At 43.3% G+C, this 13,761-nt stretch overlaps 1 long non-coding RNA gene across 1 annotated transcript; it reads right to left on the bottom strand.

Moving 5' to 3' along the window:
• Window positions 1-3,839: 3,839 nt before the first annotated feature.
• On the bottom strand, window positions 3,840-5,651 carry LOC111947630. Its single transcript, XR_002873489.1, has 3 exons — window positions 5,223-5,651; window positions 4,440-4,551; window positions 3,840-4,030 (listed from the first exon to the last, which is right to left on the bottom strand). It is a non-coding gene; the product is annotated as an uncharacterized LOC111947630 (long non-coding RNA).
• Window positions 5,652-13,761: the final 8,110 nt, after the last annotated feature.

Below are 13,761 nucleotides of genomic sequence, written 5' to 3'. Positions count from 1 at the left end.
TGAAAAGACAGTTGAATATTTCTCCAGAAGGGCCGTGATTTTCTCCTGCTCTTCCACAGACAGGGCAGAGAGATCTATTGACTCCAAATGGGCCCGGGGCAGGGTAGATGCTGTATGAGCAGCCACTAAGGCAGCTCCTGCGGGTACCTCTGTGACCTCCTTGGGCAAACTCACAACGCCAGCCGGGGCCAGCGTGCCCATAAGGGTACGTGGATGAAGTCTCACAGCAGTGAGGTGGGGCGCCCGTGGGCTTTTGAAGGAGCTGTTCAAAAAGAAGAACAAGTGTGTGTTGAAGCCGTGGAACAGAATAAAAACGAACTGAGCTTCCAAGTCCGCCTGATGACTGATTTGTGCAGCACCAAAGGTCACAAACACAACTGGAATAATATGAGGGAAGAATTAGGGCAGTTTTCCTAGAACTCCAGAAATGACAGAATTCATGTTTAAAGCAGGAACATCTATCAGTCAGTCTAAGTCCTTTTAGCTTCATTTTTGTTAGGATTATTAACAGGTGTCTGTTTGCTCATAAGTTTCTAAATATGTTGGCCAGTGCTTAATTCCTGGTTGAACTTACCCAGGGACAGCGGAGGAAAAACTTTAAATTCAAGTTTTTGTTGTTTTTTAATTGACTCCGCTGATACAGAACAAAGATCCACTCCACCCTCCGGTTCCCACTCACACTCTGCATCAGTATTCAGATGCAGTCAATGCAATACTTTGACATAAAAAACTCATTCATTATTTTAATGCATAAAACAATTCAGGTTAATCCGCCACAATGATGGCGTTAACGTGTTCAACCCTAATTCAAACAAACATGAAGATAATGTAGGCTACAAATTAAGCTGTAGTTCAAATATTATTAAAACATATGTAGATTTTTTAATAACGAATTGCTCCTAAAGCTTCAATACAGATTATTTATTGTTCTATAGGTAACCACAAGAGGGTCACAGAAACACTGGAAGGATTATCAACATGACGCAAACACACATTTTTGGTTTAAATTATGCAATTTTATGGTCAACCACTGATGTAAATGTTGTTTATGTTTTGTATATCGTCAAATACTAAACAACATCAATTCATAGACTGAAGAATTGTTAAAACAATGGTAAAATGCTGCAACTGAAGTCTGAGAATTTCTGTTTGGAGACTCTTAGCCTTTTTTGTAAATATATATAAAAAGACAACATAGTGTAAGATAAAGTCTCCAAAGTTTTTTTCAAGTTTAATGTAAACATTCAGTATTGGAGCGCGGTCCAACTGTCCGACTACATTGTAAACATCCTTCTTTTGTGGAACTTGTGTCAAGTTTTTAATAAATTGTACATTTTTACCACTACCACATCTAGTCTCTATTTGGGGTGGTAATGTGAGAGGGCATTTGGTCACACATCCATCCTTTTCCTTGAGACAACATTAACTTCACAGAAATGTTTTATAACCATCAGCTTTCCCTTACACTAGTAAAAATATTTCCAAATAGTTAAAAAGTTTGAATGTTTTACTGACTTCAAGCTCAATGAAGGTTGACTTCTCATGTCCTTGTGCTATCCTAGGCACTTTACCATTGGGAGTTGGGTCATCTAGACCCACTAGACAGTGCTCTGAACCTTTTTTCTTCAATGATTTGTGATCTTCACTGGTGTCCATGGATTACATGAAATCTTTTCACCTTTATCATCCTTTGTCATGGTAGGGAGAACACATCAATGTAAGGGGGGGGGGGGGGGGGGTCATAGGATAGCACAAGAGTTAATCATCGAGCTGATCAGCTCTCTCCCCTGAAAGCTTTCAATTACACGTTTTGCTAAGTTCATGCGTCTGCCCTCGTAAATCATCTCTTTCTTCTCAAGTATAATAAAGGAATGAGTTCTTAAACAGATTAAAATGGTAAATTCTTAGAGAAAAGCAGCAACATTAGGGTTTTTAAAGTTGTTGACGTTCTAACAACCTCAGTAGAATGGGGATGTTTGGGAGCACCAACAAGCTCACACTGTCTGTCAGCTCCATCAAGGAGGAGTTCATGGAGGCACGAACACCTGCAGAACTCTGGATCCAGCGAGGTCCAGCGACGGGGAGGAAGTGGAGGGGGCGGAGACAGTCCAGTAAGCTGAAACCTGTTTTACGCACAAGGCAATCCTAAGTACAGGCCAGTGACGTGCAGTGAGGTTGAGGGCTGGTGAGGCACTGACTCCTCAGTTTTACAATTGCGAGAACTGAATATTTCCCCATCCATCCAACAGCAGGTAACAGTATATAACAAAAACACAAACATGTTTATCCTCCAAAGAATATTTCTTTTATAGACATGGATTTCACACTCCTCTTGTGTATAATTTACTCATAAATACTGCTTACGAATATAGATGAGATAAGAATAACTTTGGGCTTGTACTTTGGAACGCCTAATGTTGTACATCGCACCGCCGTCATCACCCCCCCCCCATACACACATACACAAAACAGGATGAAATAATTAAGGGTGAAACAACATAAAACAGGCAGATGAAAGGACACGTAGGCAAAAGAAAAACCTGTGCTCAACCCAATTTCGACCAGAGCAGGCAAAGAGGATTATATCCCACAATGTCATGGTTTTCAGGCGAGACAGACCCAGACGCTGGAACTCAGAATGATCAGACAGGTAAGTGACTTGGTAAGTGAGTTTTAATCACAGGAGGGGTTGATGAGAGTAATCCGTTGACAGGAGGGAATCCAGACGTGGCTCGTGGCGAGGCTGGAGGGATCGCTGCAGCTGGAGTGCTCCGAGCTTGGTTTGAGACAGCAGGTGAGTGATGGCAGACTTCCACACAGGTGACCTTCGTTCGGGTGAATCCTGAGACAGAGAGCAGACATGAGAGCAAGCGGGGGCAAGAGACACTAGACATGAGCTGGCAGACCAGGCGTAGTCACCGTTAGGGGTAACGAACTGGCGTCGATGAATGGGCTGGATCTCCTTAAGTGTAGGCAGGTTGATGAGATGAAGTGGTCACAGCTGGTGGAAGTCAGGAGCAGAGCTGAGGGGGCGGGGCTGACCGAGGCACTGTGACAGAACCCCCCCCCCTAACGACCGCCTCTGGGCGGTCGAGGCCGACGGTCCGGGTGGGCGCGGTAGAAATCGGAAATGAGGGAATGGTCCAAAATGAGGGAACGGGAGATCCAAGACCGTTCCTCAGGACCATAACCCTCCCAGTCCACCAAGAACTGATAGCCGCGCCCCCGGCGCCGGACGTCCAAAACGCGGCTGACGGTATATGCCGGAGCGTCGTCGATGAGCCGGGCGGGTGGTGGGGAAGCGGAAGGCGGGCACAAATCACTGTCCATAACAGGCTGAATCTGGGAAACGTGAAAGGATGGATGAACCTTGAGAGCTGCCGGAAGATGAAGACGGACACAAGAGGGATTGATGATGCGATCAATGGTGAATGGTCCAATGTAACGGGGAGCCAGCTTGCGTGACGTGCAGGGCCGGCCCTGGTCTTCTGGGGGCCCTAAGCGAAATTTAATTTGTGGGCCCTCTAACTGGTCAGCAGCACCAAAAAACGCAACTGTTGTTGTAATATAAATGAGATATCTCTATTAATACATTTGTGAATTATGGTTGCTGCCAAATAATTGAATACAGTATATTGCCTGGATGTTGGATGCACATTAAGTGGTGCCAAACAAATTTTAAATGCAAAGAAAAAAAATCAATGACAAATGTATATAGATATATATTTTTTAATGTATTATTAGGCAGTCAACAAATGACATTCACAAAACTCCAACTTATTAAAAACAGCAACTTAATAGCAAATCAAATGACAATAAAACAATCCAACATAAAGAAAACAACAGCTCAATGAGGGGGAGTTTGGAAAGTCAGAGTCTTTCTCAGTCTGAAAAGGACCTCTTTGCACCAAATCCATTCTTACTGGATCAGAGAGTGTGGTTAGACATTCAGCTGGACCAACTGGATTTGAGGTAGGTGGAATTTTGGATCCAGTCGGCTCCTCTTCCATATACGCCTCTCTTGGAGCCCCTGGAACATAAAAGACAGAACTTCAATAAAAGCAAACAGTGAAAAGTCAAACAGTCAAATGTTTCCCCTTTCAACAGTAGATGTGGTGACAGCAGTTTCTTCTGCAGCTAAAAAACAAGAATTATTATTATACAATAATCAATGATAAAGCTAATAAAATATCTTTAGCAGAATACTAATAATACTTTAGTGGCTCATTTAAAATCTGTGTGCAGGTTTTTCACAATTTCATGATCTTTTGATATATTTATGAGAGGTTTATTGTTTGATTGTATATTTGCATAAGGTCATATTTCATTAATTTAATTATGAACAGTTTGGAGCTCCATACTCTTCAGCTGCTGTTTATGAAAAAAAGGGTTTATGCAGACACTGTTTTTTTTATTACTTTACATGATTTTAAAATTACCTGAGATGAAATCTTCAGTGAAGTCAGGAACATCTTGGGATGTGGACGCTGCACCACCTCCAATACTTTTGATGCTTTTTGAGAGCAGAAGAAACTGTCGGCTGAGACGGAACTGTGCAAAACATCATCATTATGTAGAATCAAAACTGCAAAATACAAATAAGAAATAAATGTACCTACTTATAAATAATAAAACGTGAACACTAATTTGAGAATAAGTGGAAATATAAGCCTTTTATACACTTCTTTTTGTATTATTTTGTATGTTCATAATTTTAAAATTAGTACATTTATTTTGTTTGTCATTTATAGATGAGAACCTTTATTTCCTATGTATTTGGTAGTTTTTATTCTCCATATTTCATGCCAATGCAAGATTTATGACACACTCATTGTTGTAAAACTCAGACTACCTGACTGTCTATAACAGATAAACAGCAGTTTTTATGCTGTAATAAACCGGAGAATGCAGAACGCACTAAATATGTGTTAGCAAAACAATGAAACAAAACGATAACGTGAGTTAAAACATTTTTCAGCCACCATATAGTTGTCATTATTTACTTTTCTTTACTTTCCGCCGTTTTAGAAGGTCATGTCCAACCTCATCTTGGAAACTTGGGTATCAAAATTATTTTCGAGTTTTCCATGGGAAATTACGACAAAGGGGGTCGTTTATGTGCAAACTTCACCTCAGATCGCTTCGTATTTTACGTAAATTGTGCAGCTGCACAGAAATGCTGGATAATGTAAAAATAAAGCCCCAACATCCTCCAAACTTACCTTGTGATTGATGTTGAAGTTCTTTATCTTTTTTTAGCTCCTGGTGGTGGATAAAGTCTCTGAGGCATGACGTTTTCTTGTTGTCGCTTTGATCAGCGTGACAAAATGTGCTGTTTTTTTTTCTTTTCCCCAACTTTATTGAAACAAAATGCGCTCGTAAATGCACACCGTGCCAGACTCAGATGCAATTATGTTGACCAATCGTTGCTAAATGGTGTAACGTCATTATTTGGGTTGCCAAATTGGTTCATGTGTGCTGACAGGGGGGATCATTAAAGTGCAGGCAACTTTCTTTTGCACAACATTCAGAGCACACGTTGGTAAGGAAGTTCTATGAAATGGGTTGCCAGATTTGGGTCTTTTTTAATTTAATTTTTGTCGCCACTTCGGGGCCCTGCTGGTGACGGGGGCCCTACGCGGCTGCGTAATTCGCGTATAGGGAGGGCCGGCCATGGTGACGTGCCCTGGATCGGGATGTTTTTAGACGACAACCATACTCTCTGGCCCGGTTGGTAAGCGGGACCAGCCACCCTGTGGCGGTTGGCAGTACGGCAGTTATTGTCCTTGGAGCGACGGAGAGCCTCTTGGGTTTGGCGCCATATGCGCTGGCAACGTTGGAGGTGGTCTTGGACAGATGGCACGGTGAGGTCTAATTCATGGGATGGAAACAGAGGAGGCAGATAACCAAGTGACGCTTCAAAGGGGGACACACCTGTGGCAGAGGAGGGATGCATGTTGTGGGCGTACTCGATCCAGACCAAGTATTTAGACCAGTCAGAGGTGTTCTGGGCGGCTAGGCAGCGTAGGGCAGCTTCCAGCTCCTGATTGGCCCGTTCTGCTTGACCGTTCGATTGGGGATGGTACCCAGATGTTAGGCTGACGGTGGCACCTAGGGCAGAACAAAAAGCCTTCCAGACTTGTGAGATAAATTGGGGTCCGCGGTCGGACACAATGTCAGCTGGGATGCCGTGATGTCTGAAGACGTGGTTTACCAGAACCTCTGCTGTTTCAGAGGCTGTGGGCAACTGAGGGAGAGGTATGAAATGGACAAACTTGGAGAAACGGTCAATTACGGTGAGGATGATAGAGTTACCCTGAGACATGGGAAGGCCCGTGACGAATTAGATGGAGATATGAGACCAGGGACGGTTAGGCGTGGGAAGAGGCTGCAATAACCCCGCAGGTGGAGAGTTAGAGGTTTTGGAGCGTGCGCAGGTGGTACAGGCGGCGATGTACTCTCTGACGTCCTTGTTCATGGAGGGCCAGAAAAAGCGTCTCCGTATAAGATGGAGAGTACGGGTGACTCCTCCATGACAGGCGATGCGAGAGGTATGGGCCCAGGTGATGACTGCAGATCTGACAGATGAGGGGACATAAAGAGTGCCGTTAGGAGGAGTGGGGTGATCAGGTTCCTCACCTTGCGCCTGAATAACTCTGGTTTCGATGTCCCAGGTCAGATTGCCAATGATGCAGGTATCAGGGAGAATGCTGGTGGTTGTCTTGGACTGTTCAGTGTCACAGAATTGGCGTGAGAGGGCGTCCGGTTTGATATTTCTGCTGCCGGGTCTGTAAGTGATGGAGAAATTAAACCGGTCAAAAAACAAACACCAGCGGGCTTGGCGGGAGTTGAGTCGTTTGGCAGAGCGCAGGTATTCCAGATTTTTATGGTCAGTCCAGACTATGAAAGGTTGAGCCGCTCCCTCCAGCCAATGACGCCACTCTTCAAGAGCCAGTTTTATTGCCAGGAGCTCCCGATTGCCCACATCATAGTTGCGTTCTGCGGGTGATAATTTCTTTGAAAAAAAGGCACAAGGTTTAAGCTTTCCTGATGACTCCTCTCGTTGGGACAAAACGGCCCCTACACCGGAGTCGGAGGCGTCAACCTCCACCACAAATTGCCTGGAAACGTCCGGTTGAATGAGGATTGGGGCTGAGACAAACAGTTTCTTCAGGGTGCTGAAAGCAGCTTGAGCCGTGGTATCCCAGAGAAACGGTTTTGAAGTTGATGTGAGACGAGTGAGGGGCGCAGCAATTGAACTGTAATTCCTAATAAAACGACGGTAGAAATTGGCGAAGCCAAGGAATTGCTGAAGCTTTTTGCGTGACGAGGGAGGTTCCCATTGGGAAACGGCAGTTATCTTGGCAGGGTCTGGACGAATACTGCCAGCTTCAAAAATGTACCCGAGGAAAGGGATGCTGGTAGAGTGGAACTGGCATTTTTCGGCCTTTACGAATAGCTGATTTTCGGCTAACCTCTGAAGGACTAGACGCACATGGTTCTGATGGTTCTTGGGATCTTTGGAGTAAATCAAGATGTCATCCAGGTACACGAATACAAACTGATTCAAAAAATCTCTGAGTACGTCGTTGACCAAGCGTTGAAAGGTGGCGGGTGCGTTGGTAAGACCAAACAGCATAACCTGATATTCAAAGTGTCCTAACGGAGTGTTGAACGCGGTTTTCCATTCATCTCCTTCTCTCATTCGCACGAGGTGGTAGGCATTACGAAGGTCGAGTTTTGAAAATATGCGTGCTTCCTGAATGGAATCAAAAACCGAGCTGATGAGAGGGAGAGAATATTTATCTTTAATTGTTATCTGGGTCAGTTCACGGAAATCTATACAGGGTCTGAGTGATTTGTCTTTCTTCTCGACGAAGAAAAACCCGGCCCCGGCTGGGGAAGAGGAAGGACGAATGTGACCCCGAGCTAGGGCTTCCTGAATGTAAAGCTCCATAGCTTTCTTTTCGGGGCCCGAAAGGTTAAACAATCTTCCCTTGGGAAGGGTGGCGCCCTCGAGAAGATTGATGGCACAATCATAAGGTCTGTGAGGTGGTAAGGAGGAAGCCTTCGATTTACTGAACACGAGTTTTAAATCATGGTAACAATCCGGAATATTAGAAAGATCAATAGTTTCGGGTTCACAGCTCAAGGGCGTGGAAACGGAGGATAACGCAGATTGGAGACAGTGACCCATGCAAAAGTCACTCCACCCCATGATATTACCACGGCTCCAATCAAGATGGGGATTATGGAGTCTAAGCCACGAGAACCCCAAAACGACAGGTGTGCGAGTGACAAAAAACTGAATGAACTCGCGGTGGTTCCCGGAGGTAACAAGCAAAACAGGTTTGGTACGGTGTGAAATAACGGATAAATGCTGTCCCCCTAAACCAGCAGCATGGACAGGAGATGGGAGTTGTTCGGTGGGTAAAGCTAAACGATCAACGATACTCTGATCGATTAGACTCTGTTCAGCGCCAGAGTCGACCAGCGCCTGAAAGTCCAAAATTCTGGATTGATGACATAACTTGACCGGGACAAACAAAAAATCATTAAGCGAAGCGGAACGGTCCCCCCGCGGCCGGTCTCTTAGCGGAGGGGTTCTGGAGTCTAAACGACGGGAGCATCGGTTAATCTGATGGTCTGTTTCACCACAATAGGAACACGCACCTTCGTTGCGACGTCTTAGCCGCTCCTCGGCTGTGATTTTTGAATGCCCGATTCGCATAGGTTCTTCTGGGATAGTGCGAGGAGTCTCTGACCGGAGAACGGGGTTACAGTCCATGGAAGTGACGAGCGGTGTTAGCGTAGGAGCCTTCTTGGCAGCATGGCTCCGACTCACATTACGTTCCTGAAGCCTGATATCGGAACGTAAGGCGGCAGCAGCTAATTCCTCAAAAGTGTTAGCTTCCGGCTGGCTACATAGATGATCTTTGATGGCTTCATTGAGGGACTGGTAAAAAAACCCTCGGAGCGCTGGGTCAGACCACCCAGCCTCCACAGCCAGGATGCGGAAGTCAATGATATGCTCGCTAACGGAGCAGTTACGTTGTCGGAGTGTAAGAAGTTTGCGTGCTGCTTCGTCTTGCTTACGGGGCTGATCAAACACCAATTTGAATTCATCAATGAATCGTTCAAAAGGTAGGTGGGATACAGGATTGGCGGATAGGAAAGCCTGAGCCCATTGTAGCGCTTTACTGCGAAGTGAATTGATGATTAGCGTGATCTTACTGTGATCGGAAAGGTAGTATCGTGGTGCTTGCTGAAAAAGTAACTGGCACTGAAGGAGAAACCCTCCGCAGGCTTCCGTGTCGCCGTGGAAAGGTTCCGGTTGGAGACGGAAGTTCTCAGGTGTCATGACGGCAGCGGAAGAAAGGTTGTTGCCGGATGTTGCGGCCGGAACTGTAGGAGCAGGAATGGAAGCTTGACTGGTGATTTCTGATAATGTTTGCGACATACCATATAGACGCCGAAAAAGGTCTTGTTGAGCCGAAGCGATTTGGGATAGAGCGTCAGCTTGGCGTCCCAGGAAGATTCCTTGTTGGCTCACGGCGTAGAGCAGATCATCTGAGTCAGCTAGGTCTGGATTTTGGCCAGTTCGTTCTGTCATGGTTTTCAGGCGAGACAGACCCAGACGCTGGAACTCAGAATGATCAGACAGGTAAGTGACTTGGTAAGTGAGTTTTAATCACAGGAGGGGTTGATGAGAGTAATCCGTTGACAGGAGGGAATCCAGACGTGGCTCGTGGCGAGGCTGGAGGGATCGCTGCAGCTGGAGTGCTCCGAGCTTGGTTCGAGACAGCAGGTGAGTGATGGCAGACTTCCACACAGGTGACCTTCGTTCGGGTGAATCCTGAGACAGAGAGCAGACATGAGAGCAAGCGGGGGCAAGAGACACTAGACATGAGCTGGCAGACCAGGCGTAGTCACCGTTAGGGGTAACGAACTGGCGTCGATGAATGGGCTGGATCTCCTTAAGTGTAGGCAGGTTGATGAGATGAAGTGGTCACAGCTGGTGGAAGTCAGGAGCAGAGCTGAGGGGGCGGGGCTGACCGAGGCACTGTGACACACAATCCCGCACTGCCATCTCCGACAGCACACCCAACATGCACGCCACTACAGTGTGTTTTAGTCTTTTTAATGCAGAGAATGACTTCTCCACTGATGCTGTTGGTAGAGTGAGATCCAGCTGGAGTAACTTTGTTGCCTCTGGAACTCTGGATTAGCTTCCAGGAGCTTGAAGTGCGTCTTGTAACGTAGCAGTATAGCCACAAAGCAGCTGTTAGGGTGTTACCAAGATGGCGGAATAAGCGGTTACTTTTTTCGGGGCTCCGACGCTTCACCTGAAATAAGAATTCTGTCCATGGGAGAAGTTCAACCAAAGCTAAAGGAAATAGCAGCAAAGAACTTTCAAACCGATTCAGCTTGAAAGAGGTTTGTTTACCACTGTTTTCTCTATATTTTTCGAACTTCGACGTGAAGAAATGGCTAACACTAGCAAAGACCATGAGTACCATCTAGTGGCTTCAGGACAGTCATGCAGCGAGGGAGAGGTTGAATGGATGGATGAACAGGAAGACACCTCACAAGATCAGACGAGAGTCAACAGACACCACACACCGGTAAAAAGCCCAGACCCTAAAAAGATTAAAAAGAATGCTCCATAAGAACGCAACAAGGAAATATCCAACAGTGTTCTCTTTAATGCAGTTCAAACCCTGACAACCAAGTTTGTTACTCAAAGCGAATATCTGAAAGGATATGAGTTTCAACTGCAAGAGAACACAGATGCTGTTAAACATGTTAAAGAGTCTGTTGATGCAAATACGGCTGCTGTTAAAAGTGTTGTGGAAGATGTGAACCGTCTCAAACTGCAGATGGTGTCTCTACAAAAATAAAATGCTTCTCTCCGGGAAATGTGTCTGGAACATGCAAGATATAAACGAAGATGGTCTCTGCGACTTATTGGCCTTCCAAGAAAGAAGGGGAAATCACACGAGATTAAACTCTCAAGATCCTTTCCAAAGTGATGTCGGTCAACGTTGAGGAACTGAGAAACACAGTGGACACAGTGCATCGGTAGGGACAGAAAGGAAAAATTAACCACAAGACAAATTATCATCCAGTTTGGAAAGAGAATTGTTCGAGACCAAGTCTGGAGAATGTCAAAAAATGCAAAAATCTGCAAAGATCTAAATATTCGCTTCAAAGAAGATCTTTGCAAAGAAGACAGGGAGACTCGTCAGCGTCTTTGGCCAAGAGTGGAGGAGGCGAGGAAGAGAAGACTCTTTTTAAAGGACGGCTACGCGATCATCGATGGTCATCAGGTCACTGCATGAAACCAACACTCCTTCATCTAGACTGAATGGGCAAAGACATCTTCCTGAAGGAGAAGAGAGAAAATAAATCCAAAGCTGGTATTTTATTGTGTTGAATGTTATTACAGCTTTGAGGAAACAGATTAAAAAATGTGAAACTGCATTATTGCCCTTTATGGAGTTAATTGCTTTCTAGCTATTCTTTATGGTTCTTTCTTTGTTGTCTTTAAATGTTCGTGGTTTTAAGAATGTAACAAAGCGCAAGGCAATTTTTATTTACTGTAAGGCACAAGTTAACGTGAACTGTTTTTTCTTTCAAGAGACACACAGTAGTGAAGAAGATTTTGATTTTTGGAAATCTCAGTTGGGCACTGGATACATTTATTTATCTCATGGAAGTCCTCGTTCAGCAGGAGTGGCAATTTTCTTACATAGTTTTGATGGTAAAATTGTTGATCATAAAAGTGGCACAGAAGGTCATTGGCTAATGGTTAACATTGAGGTAGACGACACTAAATATATTCTTGTTAACATTTATGGTTTTAATAATAGGACAAAAAATCAGAAATTTCTTACAAACATAAATCATATGATAATCAACTGGAAACAGATGTATGCCACTGACGAGGTTATTGTTGCAGGTGATTTTAATGTAGTACCAGATGAAAACCAAGACAGATATCCAACTCAACACAACTCTCCTCGTTTCAAAAAAATTATTTCCGAATTTTCTAACTCTCTCGACCTTATCGACATTTGGCGTAGAAAAAAATCCAAATAAGCTTCAATATACCTGGAATAACTCTCAACACTCTCAACGCTCAAGGATAGATTACTGGTTAGTAACAGTAATCCAATATCCTCAACCTTAAACTGTAAAATCTCTCACTCTCCTCTCACTGACCATTGTGCTATCACTTTGGCTTTTTCCCCTGACAGTAATCAACCAAAAAATGGAACATCCCACTGGAAATTCAATAATAACCTTTTAAATAACACAAACTTTTGTAAAAAAATCAAATAACTTATTCCTGAAATAAAAGTAATACAATACCTGTCTCCTATTAACAGATGGGAGTATTTAAAATGTAATATTAGAAGAACTGCGATTGTAGAAGGTGAGATATTGGCTAGGAAAAAAAGACAAGAACAGACTGAAATAATTTCCAAATTAAACACATTGTGTAATTTAACTCAACTGAATGAGGAGAATGTCATTGAAATAAACACATTGCAATCTAAAATAGATGAACTCTATACTGAAAAAGCCAAAGGAGCATTTATTCGTTCAAAGGCAAAGTGGATGGAAGATGGAGAAAAAAATTCGACTTACTTTTTTAACTTGGAAAAAAGTAGACAAAGGAAAAAAATCTATCACTAGGTTACAGATAGAAAACTCTCTAGTAGAATATCAAACCAATATTAAGGATTATATCACTAACTTCTATAAAAACCTTTACACTAGTCAATATTTAAATCAAAACACACTTTTATTTGAAAGGTTAATTTATGATAAAGTCCCTAAAATAGACGAGACATTCAGAGATCTCATGGAATCTGAACTTACCATAGATGAGCTTGATAAAGTTGTTTCCCAAATGGCCAGTGGTAAATCACCGGGACCTGATGGAATTACAACTGAGTTCTATAAACACTTTTGGAATGACATCAGAGAAATGTTGTTTGAGGCATTCAATGAATGCATCGACGAACAGATGTTATCACCTACAATGAAAAGAGGCACTATTTCCCTTTTACCCAAACCAGGCAAAGATGTGTTATTAATTGATAATTGGAGACCAATCACACTTCTCTGTTGCGACTATAAAATATTAGCACATATCTATGCTAACAGACTGAAATCAGGAATATCTCAGATCATAGAAGAATCACAATCAGCCTTTATTAAGGGGAGACATATTCATCACCACACTCGCTTAATCTTAGATATATTAGACTACAATCAAATTATTCCTCGGGAAAGTCTTATCCTCTTTTTGGATTTCTTTAAGGCCTTCGACTCATTAGAACACGCCTTTTTGTTTAATGCCTTGGAAACCTTTGGCTTTGAATCAAAATTTTGTTACATAATTAAAATGTTCTACAAAGACATAAGTAGCAACATTGCCATCAACCGAGGTTTCTCAAACAGTTTTCCTGTTAATAGAGGTTTTCGCCAAGGATGTCCAATTATCCCGCTGTTGTTCATAATTTCAGCGGAATTACTAGCTATCTTTCTTAAATATTCTCCAGATTTTGAGGGTTTTAACATTCTAGACAGGGAATTTAAAATTAGTCAATTTGCTGATGACACAGCTTTATTTTTTAAAAATAAAAATATGCTGCCTGTTGTTATCAATAAAATACTTGTGTTTTCAAGAGCATCTGGCCTTACCCTAAATCTCAAAAAATGTGAAATCTTACCTATACATACCTGCAA

This window comes from Oryzias latipes, chromosome 7 (assembly GCF_002234675.1).
Source record: "Oryzias latipes chromosome 7, ASM223467v1".
NCBI lineage: Eukaryota > Metazoa > Chordata > Actinopteri > Beloniformes > Adrianichthyidae > Oryzias > Oryzias latipes.
Note: the sequence above shows the minus strand (reverse complement) of the source record. Positions and strands in the feature narration are given on the sequence as shown.